This window comes from Lampetra fluviatilis, chromosome 31 (assembly GCF_964198595.1).
Source record: "Lampetra fluviatilis chromosome 31, kcLamFluv1.1, whole genome shotgun sequence".
Taxonomy (NCBI): Eukaryota; Metazoa; Chordata; class Hyperoartia; order Petromyzontiformes; family Petromyzontidae; genus Lampetra; species Lampetra fluviatilis.
In genome coordinates, this window is record NC_136305.1 from 1222884 (window position 1) to 1241499 (window position 18616).

General features: G+C 46.4%; 1 protein-coding gene across 3 annotated transcripts in view; it reads right to left on the reverse strand.

Annotated features, from left to right (window-relative positions):
• Positions 1-11747, reverse strand: part of LOC144943415 (fidgetin-like) — a 66395-nt gene extending 54648 nt beyond the window's left edge. For 2 of the 3 annotated variants that reach the window (XM_078870800.1, XM_078870803.1), the window contains exon 1: positions 11446-11747. The gene's annotated coding sequence lies outside the window, so the exon portion shown is untranslated. Of the gene's footprint in view, positions 1-4072; positions 4206-11445 lie in introns of those variants that run through there. The other variant, XM_078870802.1, reaches the window with a different exon arrangement.
• Positions 11748-18616: the final 6869 nt, after the last annotated feature.

Consider the following 18616-nt stretch of genomic DNA (forward strand, 5'->3'; position numbering starts at 1 on the left):
AGCATATGTCAGAAGGGAAGAAGGATATTACGCGTACACACACACATACACGCAAACATGAGCACACGAGCAGACACAGGCGCGTGCACACGGACGACAAATTGTGCGCGCGTGCGCACGCACTCATGCGTACGCACACCTCGAAGACACACGTGTGCATGCACGCGCCGTAACAGCACACGCAGACACATGTGTCCGCACAGAAATAGAACGAGGCATGTGCACACGAGCACAGACACATACCCAATGCAAGCACACATCACGACCGACCATACAATGTTATTTAATGGACCGAATATATATACACACACACACAAAATACCATCCAAATACAAATGTGTACAAGCGCGCATGCACACTAGGGGTACGCACACGTGCCAACTAAGAATGCGAGGAGCATGCGTGCATCGGTGCACGTTTAAAACAAAAGACAAAGATCCCCCTTATAGCCTTAAAACACTGTAGGGGCAAGTGCTGTTAGCGAGCACCTATGAAGGCCAGAGCAGTACACGAGGGGGTGGGTGGCCAGCACCACGCCCGACCGCCTTTGTCTCCCTAGTGGAGATGTTTACACACTGCACCAGGTACTCATTTGAGGCTGAGTCGACCTAGGGGAGGCCAAGGACTGGTTCAGATAATCGTCACTGGTGTTGACCGTGAGCGGGAATCGAACCTGGGTCGCCAGGGTCATAGCGCAGCGCGCTAACCGCTACACTACCGCTCCCCACACATTTAAAACACACACGCGTGTATATACTGCGTTAATCTTTGAGCTGAGTGACCAGCACACACAGGCGAATGCATAAAAATGTGCAAAAGGTGCACCACAAGGCATGGCCGCGTGAACACACTTTTCATGCACTGTGGATACACCTTAAACAAACCTCACCAACCTCCATATGAACCTCAAAAACACACAATAACCCAGCCACCTTCCCATGAAGCGCAATATAAAACAGGTCACATTTGGCCTTGCACGCTGAACATGCATCTCGGCTGAGCAGGCAATGTATGTTCAGCAATTTCGGTTACATTATAAGTTCTTAGCACTTCCTCCACGCTGACGTAATGTGATTAAATAAACGGTCGGCACGCATGTCCTTAAATATGCATTTGCTCCTTCGCAAATTGCATCACAGTTTAACATCAGTGGTTATTAAATACTGCAATGCACATGATTCAAACGAAAAAGAGAACCCTTCACTTGACAATTTCTGAAATGTTTCGTCTACAAATGTTCCTATTGGCTGTATAAAAAAAGACAAAGATCCCCCGTATAGCCTTAGGAGACTGTTGGGGCAAGTGCTGTTAGCGAGCACCTCTGAAGGCCGGCACAGCGCACGAGAGGGTTGGTGGTCAGTACCACGTTCGGCCGCCTTTGTCTCCCCAGTGGCGATGTTTACACATCGCACCAGGTACTCATTTGAGACTGAGTCGACCTAAGGGAGGCCCAGGACCGATTCAGATAATTGTTACTGGTGTTGGCCATGAACGGGAATCAAACTCAAGTCGCCGGGTACGTAGCGCAACACGCTAACCGTTGCACTACAGCTCCCCACATTGCACACCCGCATTGCCATATACAATGCACACCCAACAAACATATGCTATAAAACCTGACACGGTTTTTTTAATTCACCAATGTCATAACAGAAATTTTAGCAATAATACCACCTAAATGCACAAATGTGGACTTAGTTGCCCGATGTGAAGGCAACATTTTAGAAACATTTTCTGTTCGATCGTGAACATTCGCTTCCACCGTCCTCTATTTCAAATGCGCCAGTTATTGAAAAGGCCAGCTTGCAGCAGCGACACAGATTCAATGACTCATAGACGTTCTTCAGGAACCTTCACGGACAGTGCGGGAATGCTGATGCATCCGACCGGCCAAGGTTTGTGCACCTATAAATCGCTGGCCCACGCGTACACCGCTGCATTCGCAATCCCGAGTTAGCGTGCACGCTGCGCCATTAGAATCGCTTACAGCATTAGTGCAGGCACAACTCCTTGCATCAAATCAGCGAATTATGTAAATTCTCATTTGATTTTTTTTTCTTCCATCACCCTCGCAACGACCACTGCAACACGGAAGTCGGGAAATAATAACAAAAAAGGTTGAATTATAAAGAGGGGGGGGGGGTGAATAACCTCATGCGTGCTCGTGCGTAATTATTCAGCTGCCATGGTCTGTCATGCCGATCGGAACCCAACCCCATGGCAGCTTTAAACTCGGAGTGGTTGGGAGAAAAGGAATTTCTGCCACGAGCGCGCTCTCCAAAATTCCAGGCGCGAACACATCTCTCAGCGGCGGCCCGGGGCGCACAAGCGGCACAACAGCACGAGGAATTGATCATCAAGTTAGGCCTAGATTGACATTCCTTCTTTGTTGTTTAACCTTATGATTCACTTATAGTTGAAAACTGAAAAGTGTCATCCCAAGCGCTGTATGTACTTAGCTGCCCAGTGGCTGCTGCACCTGGTGGGATTGCACGCACGCCACGCCAGTGAATGCAACGCAGGGCATACGTGCGTCTCGTGTGGCAGAGCCGTGCGGCGGTTTTATTTTACCAAAAAGGTCACCCAAAGCTCCGGACAGAAATATTTATTAACAGATTTTGAATGTCATTATGAGCGCTTTAGTTTGGGCTCATCTAAAGATAGTCGGGTTGTATCTTTTTGTATTAATCTGTGGCACTTTTCAAGCGTACATCTGCCATTAGTACATGGAACAACAAAGGAATACAACAAAATAATTTAAGAAAGTAGAAAATCCGTTGAAGAAATTACAGATGCATATTTACCAGGCGAAATGCAACACGATCTTGGAATTCTCTTTTCTAAGTTATGCTCGGCGTGTTGACTCCACTGTAGCTGCATATGGCTCCCATCACGTGGAAGGAATTTGAGCACACTTGGTACGACACGCGTCCTATAAATAGGGGAATGCTGTTTTAACAACATTCAGTTCAACGCAGGCAGAGAGGTCAATACCAACACAGCTACCCCCAAAAAAACTGACGGGTTACATTACATTTTCATTTGCACTCAAAGAATGAGCCGTTTCTCAGCATCCGTCATACGCACGACGTCCTCACTCAAAGCGGGGCAAACTCGCCGTGACTCACTGCAGCTTAACGACATCTTATAAGCAATAAAAAAATCAATAGCGCACTTACAAAATAAATATAGTGGGAATAACTGTGCTGAATATTGCCAACTTACATTTAGTTCAATAATAGAGCCAGTGGGAAACAACTAAAGTCAGGCAGATTCTGTGACAAACATCAACGAACGGAGAACACTTGCCAATCAAATTTGAAAGTATTTCAATGCACAAAAGTGCAATAACACAAACAAAATTGATATAAAGTAAAATGTAAACTGACCCAACAACAATCGTGACCGATGTACTTCAGCGATCAGAATTATCAGCCGTAACTGCAATTGACAGTAAAGTAGGCAGCGGTTAAAATGCATTGTTTTTTTTTTTAAACTGAAGCCAGTCTGTTATTAAAGATCCATCAGTCTCTGGGAAACCGAGTAAGGGGCCCCTGACGGCAGGGCCAACAATCGCTCATATTTATCGCATTCCGCGTGTGTGTGGTCCCAACAGACTTCTCAAAGCACCGTCAAGCAAAGTGAAATATTAATCAGCAAAAAAAACTGTGAATGATCTGTTGGCAAAATACGGTCAAATTAATTTTGTGAAAGGCAAATCGAGGAATCCACTTTCTAAAATGCATAGTTTGCAAGTGCCGCGCATGTGATGAAGAGCTCATGATTAAGATACGCACGCATTCATCGTATTTCAAAGGCTTTGAAAGCAGTTTTTTGCACTGGGTCATAAAATGCTTCAATGCAATAAGGGTGGATGAGATTGCAAATCAAGCACTTATCTTATATATCCTGAAAAAACTCTGTCTCACGAAAGAGAATAGTCACAGAACATGAAAGCATTTCAACTTAGTCGTTGACAATGTAACTTCGGCGCAATAACAAAGGCACATATAGAACGCGCGTTCCACATAAACATACGATCACAACCGCACACGCGCACATATTACCTGACCTAAAGGACAAGGTTTTCCCAGAACGGAGTGTTGGAGCCAACGCTGCAGATTTTTAAAATCAGAAACTGTCATCAACACGTCCGTCCACACCCGCACAGACAGGACAGCGGGAAGCCTTCCTCCACCCCTCTCCTTGGCAGGCGGTGGCTAATGCGGCACCGCCTCATGCGAGCTAATATCGCCGTGGGGTTGAAACTACTGAAGAAGAGACGTGTGTGTGTAGATTTTTTTTTAAACGAAGACGAAGAAGAAACGGCCGAGAAGCTCTCAAACGCTGCCAACCGCTGCGGCGGAGTAGTGGAGCGGCGTGCCAGCGTGCGGCGGCGGCATCGCGATCAATTCGACAATTAACGCACACGTGCACGATTAATTAAAGCGCCCCCCCACCGCGGGCTGAATAGGGATGTCGATTTTACACGTGTCTGTTCCATCGATTGGCTTGACTGAGACCCCCCCCACCAGCACACCACCACTAGCACCCCCCCCCACCACCACCACATCGCGCACCCATCCCAGGCACTTACAGTGGTGGCCTTCTCCCTCCTCTCAAGGAGTGTATTCTATCCCACCCTTTTAATTGACGCGTGTAAGTGCTGCCAGAGCAAACGTTTAAGCATCATTCTGCGAGTGAAGGTATGCGTGTGCTCTTCCGTGTACTATATATATCAGTAACAATTATTAGGGGAGGAGAAAAAAACACCCTGATCTTTTACACAAGAATATCTCTCTCAATTATTGGTAGCATTTTTGGTAAAAAAAAATTACCACTTAACGGCGCTACATGTGATTCGATTTATAAAGTGCGAACAAAAATCCCACGCGTTTTTAAAGGTGACGGCTGCTCACCTATGATTTAGCCTTCTGAAGACAGGTTCCTTTCAGCGGGTGTTGAGGCAGCCTAACGTTACTGTATAAGAAGTTATTAACAGCAGCAAGCGCAGAGCCATACATTGATGCAAAATAAAAACAGAAAAAATCACGGGCTGCATTGGTAGACCTGGTGCGCAGGCATAACTCAAAAAACGACATTCATCACGACTACTGCCCGATAACTGAACTATATATAGAGGGATGATGTTTCAAGTCAATAGCTCTGGGGCTCTTGTCTGAATTAGGGTCATTGGCCGAAACGTCAACCAACTACATTATATATGTTTCCTTCACAAGGCAATGTTAATGACAAATAGTGTGAGTGAGTCATGTGTGTGCAAGGGCAAACACAGTTATTTATTTAGCGCATATATTTCTTATTGCTATTAAACATTCATTTGAAACACTGCAGTGCCTTAAAATATTAGATTGTCTTTTGAAGTGTACAGATAAGGTAAGCGCAATAAGAAAAAATACAGATGTGTATGTGCCGTGTGCCAGTAATTTAAACAAACTTATAAACTCGAAATATTTATGTCACACTATAAGTAGTGACATTACAAATTAGTCTCATGGCAAAAATAACAGTTTATCTTCAAGTCCAAATATAAGGCATCACGATGCTTCCAACCATGCACACAGTAAAAAATGCACACGGTGATACAATTCGAAAATAAATATGTAAACCAAAATACAACAAAACAGATGCTTTGTATTATTATTCTGGAAGCGTAAAATTTTGTACAAAACACATTTACGTGAATGTCATCACCATTATAAAATAGCGCCATCAACAGCGATATGAATCGCCATCAATCACCATCAACATATTGTCATTATCTCAAACATAATGCAAAAGTGTAGTGCAATGAGCAGTGAATTAACACTGGCCTCATATATCCTAGTCCTGGTTTAGTAGGTTTAGCATAGCATTACAAGTGATTAAGTGAAGTATGTGAAAACACACTGACAACATCATTAGCAGAGGGATTTATGCAACTTTAAAAACACAAATAAAAAAAACAGCTTCGGCAGTAGTACACACATACAATAATTGAAACTGCGTTATAAGGTAAAAGTATTTAAAAAGGCTGATGTTTTGGGCAACGGCCCTTATTTAGAGCAGAGATCAGATATTCACCGACTGCACGTGAAAGTACTGATCATAGTACGCAATTATTATTTCAGTGTCTTCTATCATATACACAGAAAAATTGCACGCATCGCAGTCCACGAAAGAAACATTGATGGCAATGCTGCATTTAATTTTACATGGGGAATTATAATTTCTCTCACATCCTTAAGTACTTAAACATTTGATACTTTAACAGATATAATTACATAAAGCACTTTTGACTAAGATCTCAAATAATTTTAACTATTGTAATGTAAACATTTAGACAAACCACAACCAATTCTATTGACGAGTGTATACACACTGTCCAACGCCAAGACTTTCCATCATACACAGTATTATACCGCATTACACGTGTGCAGGTGTGTACTACTTAACATATATTATCTGCTGGTATATCAATTATTGTAGAATGTATGTTGCAGATGATGGAAGTGAGCATATATATTCATGGTCAATTTCTTAGGCATTAATTGTCTTTAATGTAATATCATTGTTTTATGGGTATTCTGACTTTTAATTTCACGTGTGTAATATTTTATCAAAACGTTGTAGCATTACCTTGTTTTACAATATTTACTTTCATGGGTTTAATATGCAATGCATGTTTTCCTTTGTAAAAGCATATCATTGAATCGTGCTTGTGATGATTGCCTATTGAGATCTGTTCTGAATTGCTCATTATGAAGGTGATTATGATGATGACATACAGTGTGCATACAAACACTGCAGATAGTATACATTATTATTTCATTGGACATTTAATACAGTATCACGCAAAAATGTTGCAGCAACTTAAATGGAAAATGCCCCTAGTGCAAACGTTCACAAAACTGTGGAAACATTAAGTTTGCTTAAGATAGCAGTACATCTACATTAATAAAGGCAGAAAATATTTGTGTATGACCAAATCGCAAAACAAGTAGATCTTAAATGCAATGAAAATACTCAGTTTTACACGAAACATCCAACACGTAAAAACGATCAAGACAGATGTAAATTCTGACCATGTTTGTGAACGGCTAAAACGCTTAAAATGTTCACTAATGTACTTGGAGTCCATGCTTACAAATAGAAACATTAAAAAAATTCAAATTTCCATATTTCCCATCTCTCAAAATTACATAGATTGGTTTCACTCATATTGCAATGGTCAATCTTAACTTTGATATTATTACAAGTCTCCTGCAAAAACACAAAATACCATCTCCATCATCTGAGAAAGTGGGCAAATTATGCGAATGGTTGACTGGTTTAAGCTTTATCATTATCGCCATCACAGAGTTAACCGTCTTATGATTGATAACACTAAATAGAAAACGCGCGCTGCCGTACACCATCCCAATGTACTCAGATCTCCCTTGCACGGGAGATTGAGCTGTCTCAACGTGCTCTCACCTGGTTTAAATAAAGGAACTCTCGCTCTCTACCTATCCATCCATCATCGTTATTATTATTGTATACCAATAGCGGCCACGCATTGCTTCGCCCCCACGCCGGGGGGAAAAGGTTCGGCGTTATGAGGTATTGAATATACCATGTGCCCACAAAGGTTGTTCTGGGCCGGGTTCACGTGAAGGACTTGGGTTTATCCTTCGTTGTTTGGCCCCATTGATTGCACGCAGGGACGGCTCACCGTCAATAAAAACCATCTGCTTTCCTTCAGATGAATAACATTCCACTCCTTTACTCCCCCCTTAATCACCTTTTCACTTTGCAAACTTTTTTTAACAGGCATTACTCGAAGCGCCTTTTGCTTTTAAGGGTATACTTACACTTCTTACCATCGTATTTCCCAATATTTTATACGCACAGTGATATATCAATGTTCTAATGCTGCTGTTGATGTTGTTGTGTCCAGAAACCTCAACCACGTGTTATGTTGGGAACGCGTTGTTTCCGATTTGTATCGCAATGTACACAATGTACAAGTGCCACGGCTTTGTGTGTCGTGAGAGAAACGAATATCTGAAGAGTAGTCTGTGGTTATTGTACCACCAACAACTTGTTTCTGTTTAGTCTCGAGTCCACGGCAGCTTTGTGAAATGGAACTTGTCAAAAATAGCAACAGCATCAAAATACGAGTCGGATGGTTATCCGATCTACGCCGAATCGTACAATATTAAACAGCTTAATAGGTTTAAATATTACACTGCGCTTACATTAGGAAAATACTGAAATTACGTATACACATCTAATAATTATAAACCAATTCACAAGGCTGTACTGACAGCGCTTAATATAGGAAATATTCCCGTGATTGTCACAATGCCAAGATACGGTATTTATATTCATTTTAAACAGACTGTTGACGATATTTTGAAGATGGTAAATTGCTACTGTGTATAAAATCAACATTGACAATGTTAGGCGAAGGCTAATATGAAAATTAAATGAAAGTACAATAATTTAGACACCACAACAAACATTACAACATTGTATTAATACACACCACAGACAACGCGAACACTGTACAACAACAACAACAACCAGCACACGTAGATAACATTTCACGAAACAAAAGCAATGTTTCACATAATGGTTTTTGACATTTGCAGAATTTATAAAAAAATGTTTTCATCTGCCAGGCGGGTGCCCAAAGCATTGAGAACCGCGGCCTACTCAAAACTAAAAGCCTACGGACTTTCCTTTCCAACATTGGCCGACGCCGCCCGTGTACAGGACCCTGGCCGGGGACCCCCCCCCCCCGTCACCGAGAAGCCAGGCTGAAGCCCCCCTCCTCCTTTCGCTTTCCGTGGACGTTTTAGCTCCACAAAACACCGCAAAAAGAACCGCGAACGAGGCACACAAACGTCCTCAACAGTTTTGTGTATTTAGTTTTAAATGGTCACGATTTAAATAACTTCTCGTTGGGACGAGATGCGAAACGAGTGAAGGCGACATATGATGAAAAGAACGTGAAGAGGCTTTAAATGACGGCGATATTGATACCCACAGATGATGATGATGATGATAAAGGTGAGATCTGACGCTGCTGTTGATGACTTGATGCATTGTGACGATACAGGTGACACCGGTGATGACGGTCACGACGCTCGCGATGATGTTGAGGGGCTATTGATGATTTCGAGAAGGGAGATCATCGAATTGTCACTCATGGATCGTCCCCTGGCGCTAGAGATGTCGTGCTGGAGGAGGGAGATCGTGCAAGTTGTGCTTTGTGGGGAGTGTTGAAGTGCGTCGTCGTCCAAATCGAGTCGAAGACTACGTAGCGTATGGCACCAGAGTTAATGATGATTGAGAATGTTTGGATAACGGAGTGTTAAAGTTGTCCTCTCGTTCCATGGTGGAACTCGCGTCTCTCCGGGATGATGCGGGTGATGGTAATGATGTTGACGAGGACGATGAGAGGAGTTCACGAGTTCAAACTCGCGTGCTTTAGTGAGTGTCAGCATCCGTCTCCATTGCCTCCCCCCCCGGGTGACGACGGTGATGGTGGCGGTGATGGTGACGGTGACGGTGGTGACGGCGGTGATGGTGGCGGATGGTGGCGGTGATGGTGACGGGCGACTGTCGCCCCGTGTCGAGGTGGAACTCGCGACGCGACCTCAGCCGACGAAGATGAGGAGTGAAGACGATGAGGATGGCGGATGGAGATGGAGGTCTCACTCGGGGTGGTGGTGATGCCACGAACGTCGCCTGCAGCCTTCAACTCATGCGCGTGACGACGGCGACGATGGTGGTAGTGGTGGGTGGTGGTAGGTGGTGATGGGTGGTGGGTGAAGGTGGGTGGTGGTGGGTGATGGTGGTGGTGGTGGGTGATGGTGGTGGGTGATGGTGGTGGTGGTGGGTGATGGTGGTGGTGGTGGGTGATGGTGGTGGTGGTGGGTGATGGTGGTGGTGGTGGGTGATGGTGGTGGGTGCTGGTTGATGGTGGTGGGTGGTGGTTGATGGTGGTGGTTAGTGGTGGTGGCTAGTGGTGGTGGGTGATGGTGGTGGGTGGTGATGGTGGTGGGTGATGGTGGTGGTGGGTGATGGTGGTGGTGGGTGATGGTGGTGGTTGATGGTGGTGGTTGATGGTGGTGGTTGATGGTGGTGGTGGCTAATGGTGGTGGTTGATGGTGGTGGTGGCTAATGGTGGTGGTTGATGGTGGTGGTGGCTAATGGTGGTGGGTGATGGTGGTGGGTGATGGTGGTGGGTGATGGTGGTGGGTGATGGTGGTGGGTGATGGTGGTGGGTGATGGTGGTGGTTAGTGGTGGTGGTTAGTGGTGGTGGTGGGTGATGGTGGTGGGTGATGGTGGTGGGTGATGGTGGTGGGTGATGGTGGTGGTTAGTGGTGGTGGCTAGTGGTGGTGGGTGGTGGGTGATGGTGGTGTTTGATGGTGGTTAGTGGTGGTGCGTGATGGTGGTGGGTGATGGTGGTGGGTGATGGTAGTGGTTACTGGTGGTGGTTACTGGTGATGGTGGTGGGTGATGGTGGTGGTGGGTGATGGTGGTGGTTACTGGTGGTGGTTAGTGGTGGTGGCTAGTGGTGGTGGGTGGTGGGTGATGGTTGATGGTGGTGTTTGATGGTGGTGGGTGATGGTGGTGGTTAGTGGTGGTGGTTAGTGGTGGTGGTGGGTGATGGTGGTGGGTGATGGTGGTGGGTGATGGTGGTGGGTGATGGTGGTGGGTGATGGTAGTGGTTACTGGTGGTGGTTACTGGTGATGGTGGTGGGTGATGGTGGTGGGTGATGGTGGTGGGTGATGGTAGTGGTTACTGGTGGTGGTTACTGGTGATGGTGGTGGGTGATGGTGGTGGTGCGTGATGGTGGTGGTTACTGGTGGTGGTTACTGGTGATGGTGGTGGGTGATGGTGGTGGGTGATGGTAGGGGGAAGGTTGGGGTTGCTAGCTTGGAGGTGATACTCAACAACATCTCCAAGACGCAGGCATCTCCACCTGGACTCAGATGGCGTTGGAGGCGGCTCGTGACGATAATGATCGAGTCTCGAGGTGGTTGAACCCGCGTCCACAGAATTCCCCAGGTATCTCCTCACCTCGCCACAGATCGTGATAACGATGGAGAAGGTGGACATGACGAAGTCTAACTCAAGATAGTGGAACTCGCGTCGTTACCGAGCCTCCTTTAACCCTGCACTCAAGCGATGCTTGTGGTCCCAGTCTCCTCTCCTGGTGATGGTAACGATGGAGGAAGAAGGCGGTGATGGTTAAGAGTATAGCCCGCTCGTGGTGACGGCAACGCGTGATGGTTGAGTGAGTGGTGAACTCAGGTCGACCTCCTGGACCCACATAATGATGATGGAGCAGGAGGAGAGAAGTGATCATCACGAATGGAGCGGTGATGATGATGGTGGTGGTGGTAGCAGCAGTGTTTGTGGTGGTGGTACAGTGGTTGAACTCACGTCGCCTCCCGAGTCCCAGCCTCCGTCTTCCCCTGGCCCCGGAGCGGGCGGCTCCACGTGAGGACGACGACGACGACGGCTCTCGGCTCCTCGTGCACGAGAGGGGACGCGACCACGAACACGCACGAACACACGCACACAGAGAGAGAGAGTCTTGAACGCGGGCCAAGTTTTTCAAAGCTGTCCGCCCGCTCGGCCTGCCATGTCCGCGGAGCGAACGAGCGAGCGAGGAGGAGGAGGGAGCGAGGAGCGGCGAGAGGAGGGAGCGAGGTGGTGGTGGTGGGGGGGGGTAGAGAGCGCCTCCCCGCACGCTCAGCCACCCACCCACACCACCCCCACTCGGCGCCGCACCGAGCCGCCTCCTCCTCCTCCACCCCCCCCACCGGCACCCCCCTCCACCTCCTCCTCATCACGCCCCGGGCGCATGCGCGCGGTCCGTGGTGGGCGGGTGTGCGACGGGTGTGCGTGAGTGTGTATGCAGGGTGTAGAGTGTGTGTGTGCAGGGTGTAGTGTGTGTGTGTGTGCAGGGTGTAGTGTGTGTGTGCAGGGTGTAGTGTGTGTGTGTGCAGGGTGTAGTGTGTGTGTGTGTGCAGGGGGTGTAGTGTGCGTGAGTGTGTGTGGGGTGTGAGTGCGGGGTGCAATGTGTGTGTGCAGGGTGTAGTGTGTGTGAGTGTGTGTGCAGGGTGTAGTGAGTGTGTGCAGGGTGTAGTGTGTGTGTGTGCAGGGGGTGTAGTGTACGTGAGTGTGTGTGGGGTGTGTGTGTGAGTGCGGGGTGTAATGTGTGTGTGCAGGGTGTAGTGTGTGTGAGTGTGTGTGCAGAGGGTGTAGTGTGTGTGCAGGGGGTGTAGTGTGTGTGCAGGGTGTAGTGTGTGTGAGTGTGTGTGCAGGGGGTGTAGTGTGTGTGCAGGGGGTGTAGTGTGTGTGCAGGGTGTAGTGTATATGAGTGTGTGCAGGGTGTAGTGTGTGTGAGTGTGTGTGCAGGGGGTGTAGTGTGTGTGAGTGTGTGTGCAGAGGGTGTAGTGTGTGTGCAGGGTGTAGTGTGTGTGCAGGGGTGTAGTGTGTGTGCAGGGTGTAGTGTGTGCAGGGTGTAATGTGTGTGAGTGTGTGTGTGCAGGGGGTGTAGTGTGCGTGTGTGCAGGGTGTAGTGTGCGTGAGTGTGTGTGCAGGGGGTGTAGTGTGTGTGAGTGTGTGTGCAGGGGGTGTAGTGTGTGTGTGTGGGGGTGTCTGTGGATTGGAGTGTACGAGGCGTGTGTATGTTTATGCGTGTGGGTAGAGCTGTGTGTGTGTGAACGGGGTATGTGGGTCGGGTGTGTGAGGGTTGTGTGTGTGTGGAGGGGGCTGTGCGTGGTTCGGTGTGTACGAGGGGTGTGTGTTTGGCAGTGTGTTGGGAGCGGTGGTGGAGTGGTTAGCGCTGCGCTGCGAACCTGGGGAACCGAGTTCAATTCCCGCTCACGGCCAACGCCGGTGACGATTATCTGAACCGGTCCTGGGTCGATTCAGCCTCGAATAAGTGCTTGGTGCGGGGTGTCAACATAATCACTAGGGAGACAAAGGCGGCCGGGCATGGGGCTGGCCACCCACCCCCTTCATAGATGCTCACTAACAGCACTTGCCCCAACAGTCTGTTCGAGGCTACATGGGGACCGTCGTTTGTTCGTCGTGTGTGTGAAGGGGTGTGTTTGTGCCGAGAGTGCATATGCGGATGTTGGTGTACGGGATGGATGTACCCGTGATGTGTTGGGTTGCGTGTCTATGTAGTACGTGTGTATGTTGGCAAGAGTGTGCAAGCGTGCGAAGACGCGTGTGCACATTTGGAGTGTGCGAGTGATACGGAGGGTCCGTGTGTGTGTGTAAGGGTGTGCAAGGGTTGGTCGTGTGGAACATGTACAGGGATGTGGAACATGTGCTGATAGGCATATTGTGCGTGTGTGGTGTTGCGTGTGAATTCGAGGGGTATGTGTGGATGGAGGGATTGTGTATGTATGCGCGTGTGTGTTGATATGTGGAATGGTGTGTAATGGGGTGTATGAATGGGGGTGTTTTTGCGTGGATGAAGCGTGTGTTGATGGTCGTGTGTGTGTATCCGTTGATGGAGGGTAGCGTGGAAGAGTATGTGTCGATGTTATATGGGATGTGTACGGGTGTGTGGAGCAAGGATGTATTTGTGCGTGTGTGGCTTTGTATATGTGTGTTGGGGAGTGTGGAGGGAGCGTGTGGATTGGGTTGTGAAGAGGTGTGTGTGTGGACAGGGGTCTGTGTGTGACATTTGGATTGATACGTGATGATGTTCATAAGAAGTGTGCATCTTTAGTCGGGGTGTGTATCTTTGAAGAGAGTGTGTGTCAGGGTGTGCGTATGTTGAGGTGTGTGGGTGGGAGTGAGCGCTTGGGGTTGGTTTGTTGGTGAGTAGGTTATGGCTGGGTGGGTGTACGATTGGTTTGTATGGGTTTCCCTGGATGGATTGTGTTCTTGTGTGGATGGTTTGCGTGTGAGCGTCGGTATGGATGTGTGGTTATATGGTTAGCTTGAGTGGTTGGCTTGTGAGTGAGTGTGGTGCTCAAGAATAAGCCATTTGTGTGTCAATGTCACGGTCTAAATTCTAAATTACCGCAACCAAATTACAAATTGTACCCCTTCCAGGTATGCGGTGGTTTGCGTGCGTCCATGCTGTTACCTTCGTTTCCTTAACAGCCTCACCCCAGCTGTGGTCGAATATTTTGAGAGGTCATTGCAAAAAGGGTGGTTCGAGATATACTGCGTTTCATCCGTTCGCCGGTGATGATGCAGTGGCATATCTCTCCGAGTATACAGACGGTGCAACTGCGCCAGGGAGCCCACACAAGAGGAGGGATGGATATTAAACAGGTAAACCACATTGCACCGGGGACCAGGTCCACCGTGTTTAGGCCACTGCTATAATAATTATGATAATGATTGGCGTACATGGCAGTTTGCGTACTGCTCGGCCATCCACATACTGTATATTTTAAAAAAAAATCTAACTTGGATTCTTAGCCATGCATTCTATTGACAATGTTGACTAAACCTCTACGTGTGCCGTGGCAGATATATTTTGTGTAAGTGCTCGTTGAAAGCCCAAACACAAACATCACGGTAAGAGATAGACAATGGCACTGTACCGTATTAGAGTCTTATATTTTGTGCAATGTATCAATGTCTTGTCAGTGTGTTTATTTCGGTCGTTTGAGCTTTTGGTGTTTATTTAAAATGTTTGTAAAGTTTATAGAACATTTGCTCCAGAGAAAAGTCTCATCCCAAAGCCACAAAAAATGGTTTTCCAAATCATGATGCAAAAAGAGCCTCCATGACAATACTTATTTTATATGAAAACCCAGCCACTGTTCAGATGCAAGGCTACTTTATAATTCATGTAGTTCATTTTTCGAAAGTAATGTTACACCCTACATTTACAAATATATAAACCTAGCGACCTGTGTTCATTTCCTGTCCACGGCTAACATCAGAAGTGAGTGATATCTGAACAAGTCCTGGGAGAGACCCCTTCGCAAGTCTGCGCTGATAAACCCGGTGAAGTATGGTGAACCAACCACAACTAATGCCTCGGCGTGAAAAGTTCTTCATCTAGGGCATTGATGAAAGGACAGTAAATTGTTATTATTACTATTACTGAAACCATTATACATTGCGTTTAGAAAACATCTAAGTCAGCACTCGTGTGGCCATCCAAGACGCGCGGTGCAGAATTTGGGTAATGGGCTTTGCTTGAACCAGTTTTGTTTTCATTGTTTGCAATGTGGGTTCACAATGCGTGAACGGCAACGCAGCAACGTAAACAAAACCACGCTTATTGAAGGCGGCGCCTCGCGTCGGCGCTAAACGGATTGAGCTGTCACACACGGGAGGGAACGTGTTGTCCATGCCAGGGCCTCGCTCACACCTGATGGGACCTTCAGCCGGGCGATGCTACGTAAGCGGGTTCGTGCTCGCGCTGCCAACGATTTTAAATTGCGAGCCTAATGAGCGCGTAAACGATTACAAATTAAATCCCCAATTGATAAAAGTTAAAATATTGCACAGGGACACTAAATGGCTTATAACCTTGCTATGAAATTGATTTCGATGCCACGGCTCGCGCAGTTTGGAAAGTTTTTGAAAGTTTTTTGGCAAGCCACACCGTGACTGCATGGAAGTGTCATCTGGAATTTGTCCATTAGAATGCCAGAAATTGGGAAATCGAGGGTGACTGCATGTACTTGAGTCGTCTTACTAGGCCTGCCTAACATGTCCTGTTGTTTCCTGGCATTTACCGATATTTCCTAATATTCTACAATAATTATTTTCTCGGAGTTTGAGTGCTGCGGATTGTTAATACATTTTCTTTTTTAAATGGGATGTTTCGGTTGACAAAAAACCATGTGGACAACCACCTCAGTGAGATTTGTATCGTGTCAATATACTAATTCTTTAAAGTACTATTTCCATAAATTATCTGTGATAATATCAAGACAAGGGATTTTATTGGAAATACTAAGCAACGAAACCAACCTTATCGAAATTAATTACGCTTGAAAGTCTTACTCCTACAAAACCGTTGAAAATATTCTTCAACACGAAACCTACAATAATATATGCTATATATGAATATGTTTTATGGAAATCCAATATTCATATATACATTTTATGTTCGCAAAATAGGCTTACAGCAGTCTTGAAGATTAGGCCAAGAGGGGAGTATGCAAAGGTGCTCTAAATTAACTGAATAAATAGGCTGACATTTACTAGAGCATTTTGGTTCATTCAAACCATCATTATTGAGGATTTGCCGTCGTGATATACGCCTGCAGTGCCTTGAACTTGTTGAACAACAAACGCCAAAATGTACAGAAAAGAAAACGCAACGATATGCAATGCGCGAACTAATTGAGAACAATGTTTGGGTTTCGCTGTCAGACAATCCTATTAGCTTGTGTGTCGTTAACGATTGCAATAAAGATTTCCCAAAAATTCAGCAACATCCCATGCTATGCAATGCTTGTGAATGGTGGCGATTGAGTAGAGGTTGAGGGTTTTACGTTCCATTAGATACAGAACGGACAGTAAATATTCAAAGATGCGTTACATAAAAATGACATAACGTAGTCAATAGTTTGCGTTAGGATAAATGGTGCATTATGGATGTGAAGGATTTCACCTCGTTAGGGCGGGTGGACGGGGGGGGGAATCATTATTTGTGCTCAGCCTTTCTCCGAAGCGATTTTGAGGACAGCTCTTTTAAACTGAACTCAACAATAGATGACTTGGTTACAGGAATCTTTGTCCAAAGACCACTTGTACACAAACCGCTCTCCAAGAATTCAGCAGCCTTATCAAAGGACCGAATTGTAAAATGCTGCATCCCTCTTCAACAGTACGCTTCCTTCGTCATCACTCTGAGCTGAAGAAACACCATTGAATAAACATGAGTCAAACTTAAGCGATTTTATTCAGTACCCAGATGTTGTGAACGTGAGTGTTTTTTAATTAACCTTTGAATGCCTGTGCTTTTGAATGTGTCATCTCCAATCTACTATTTTGATTTAATTTGAATGTAATGTTTTGTTGTGTCAATTTGAATCATGTTGTTTAATCCTTGACGTTTGTAATTTTAAATTGCACATCATTTATATTTTTTTTCCTCTGACATGTAAAAATAAAAAACATGAGCCCTTTTTGTCAATCCACTGCTGAAGGCCTCCCCAAACCTCTCAGCCATGGGGGTTGTTTTTGTTTTTACTACACCATGCAGGTCAAATATGGGAAAGGCTGGGGGGGGGGGCAGGACCAATGTAAGTATCCCTCACCACTGATGTTAGCTGTAGCCAGGAATCTATCCCAGGTTGCTGGGCTCGTAGTAGTGTGCTAATCACTGCGCCACCACTCCATACATTGCACCTGCATTCTTTTATTCTTCTGTATATTATCTTTTTTTTACCGAGGTCGCCCTTGAAATATATCCTGTTGTCTAAATGTGTTCTCTCCTGGTTATAAACAAAGACCCTCGATACAGTACATATATTCGCTTATATAAGAAACTATCCCACTACAGTAGAAGGCAGTGTTGTTATGTTGATTGTGCTGATAACAATAGTTTCAGTGATTGTTTCTACACGACTGCCAATTCAATTCCTGAAATATTATTTTAGCAGTGATGTGGCAAAAAAAACTTGAACGCTGTGAAAATATTTAATCATCAATATGGTGCAATTAATATGAAGGCATTGGCAGTTTTGCTGACCTGGTAGATGGAGGCAAGCCATATGAGTCCACACACACACACAGACCCACAGATCATCCTTATACTTTGTAGAAGCAATTACTGTTGGCAAGCAATCATTGAGGCCGGCATGGCACACGGCTGGGTTGTGTGACCAAGCAGCATGCATAGCCACCTTTGTCTCCTTACTATTTCAACACCACACCTGGTGCTCGTTGAAGACTGAGCTTACGTTGAGACGCCCCAGGACACGAGCAGTGCCAAAGTGGTTAGCACACAGTGCAACAATTGCATCTTCTCCCTTTTAATAATTTGTCCAACGACAGATCTCTGGCTCAACCCCCATCCACTCGGAGCAATGTGGTGCTTTCTTCTTCACTTGACTGAAACGATCCTAGCTACCTGGATTCAATTACCAGTAGTGCACATCGTCAGTGGCACGTCGCAGCTGAGCCTGTTCCCGTGCTGCCCCCTACACAAAGGTATAGCCTGTAACATATTGTTGGGACAAGTGCTGTTAGCGAGCACCTATGAAGGCCGGCACGGCACACGAGGGGGTGGGTGGCCAGCACCACGCCCGGCCGCCTTTGTCTCCCCAGTGGCATTGTTTACAAATCGCAGCAGGTACTCATTTTGAGACTGAGTCGACCTAGGGGAGGCCCAGAACCGGTTCAGGTAATCGTCACTGGTGTTGGCCGTGAGCGGGAATTGAACCCGGGTCGCCAGGTTCGTAGTGCAGCGCTGCTAACCGCTACGCCACCGCTCCCCGCCAAAGACAAAGATCACACACACGCACACACGCACACACATTACACACATCGTACACACACAAGCACGCACACCCACACACGCACACATCCCACACACGCACACATCCCACACACGCACACATCCCACACACACACAAGCACACACACGCACACACATCGCACACAC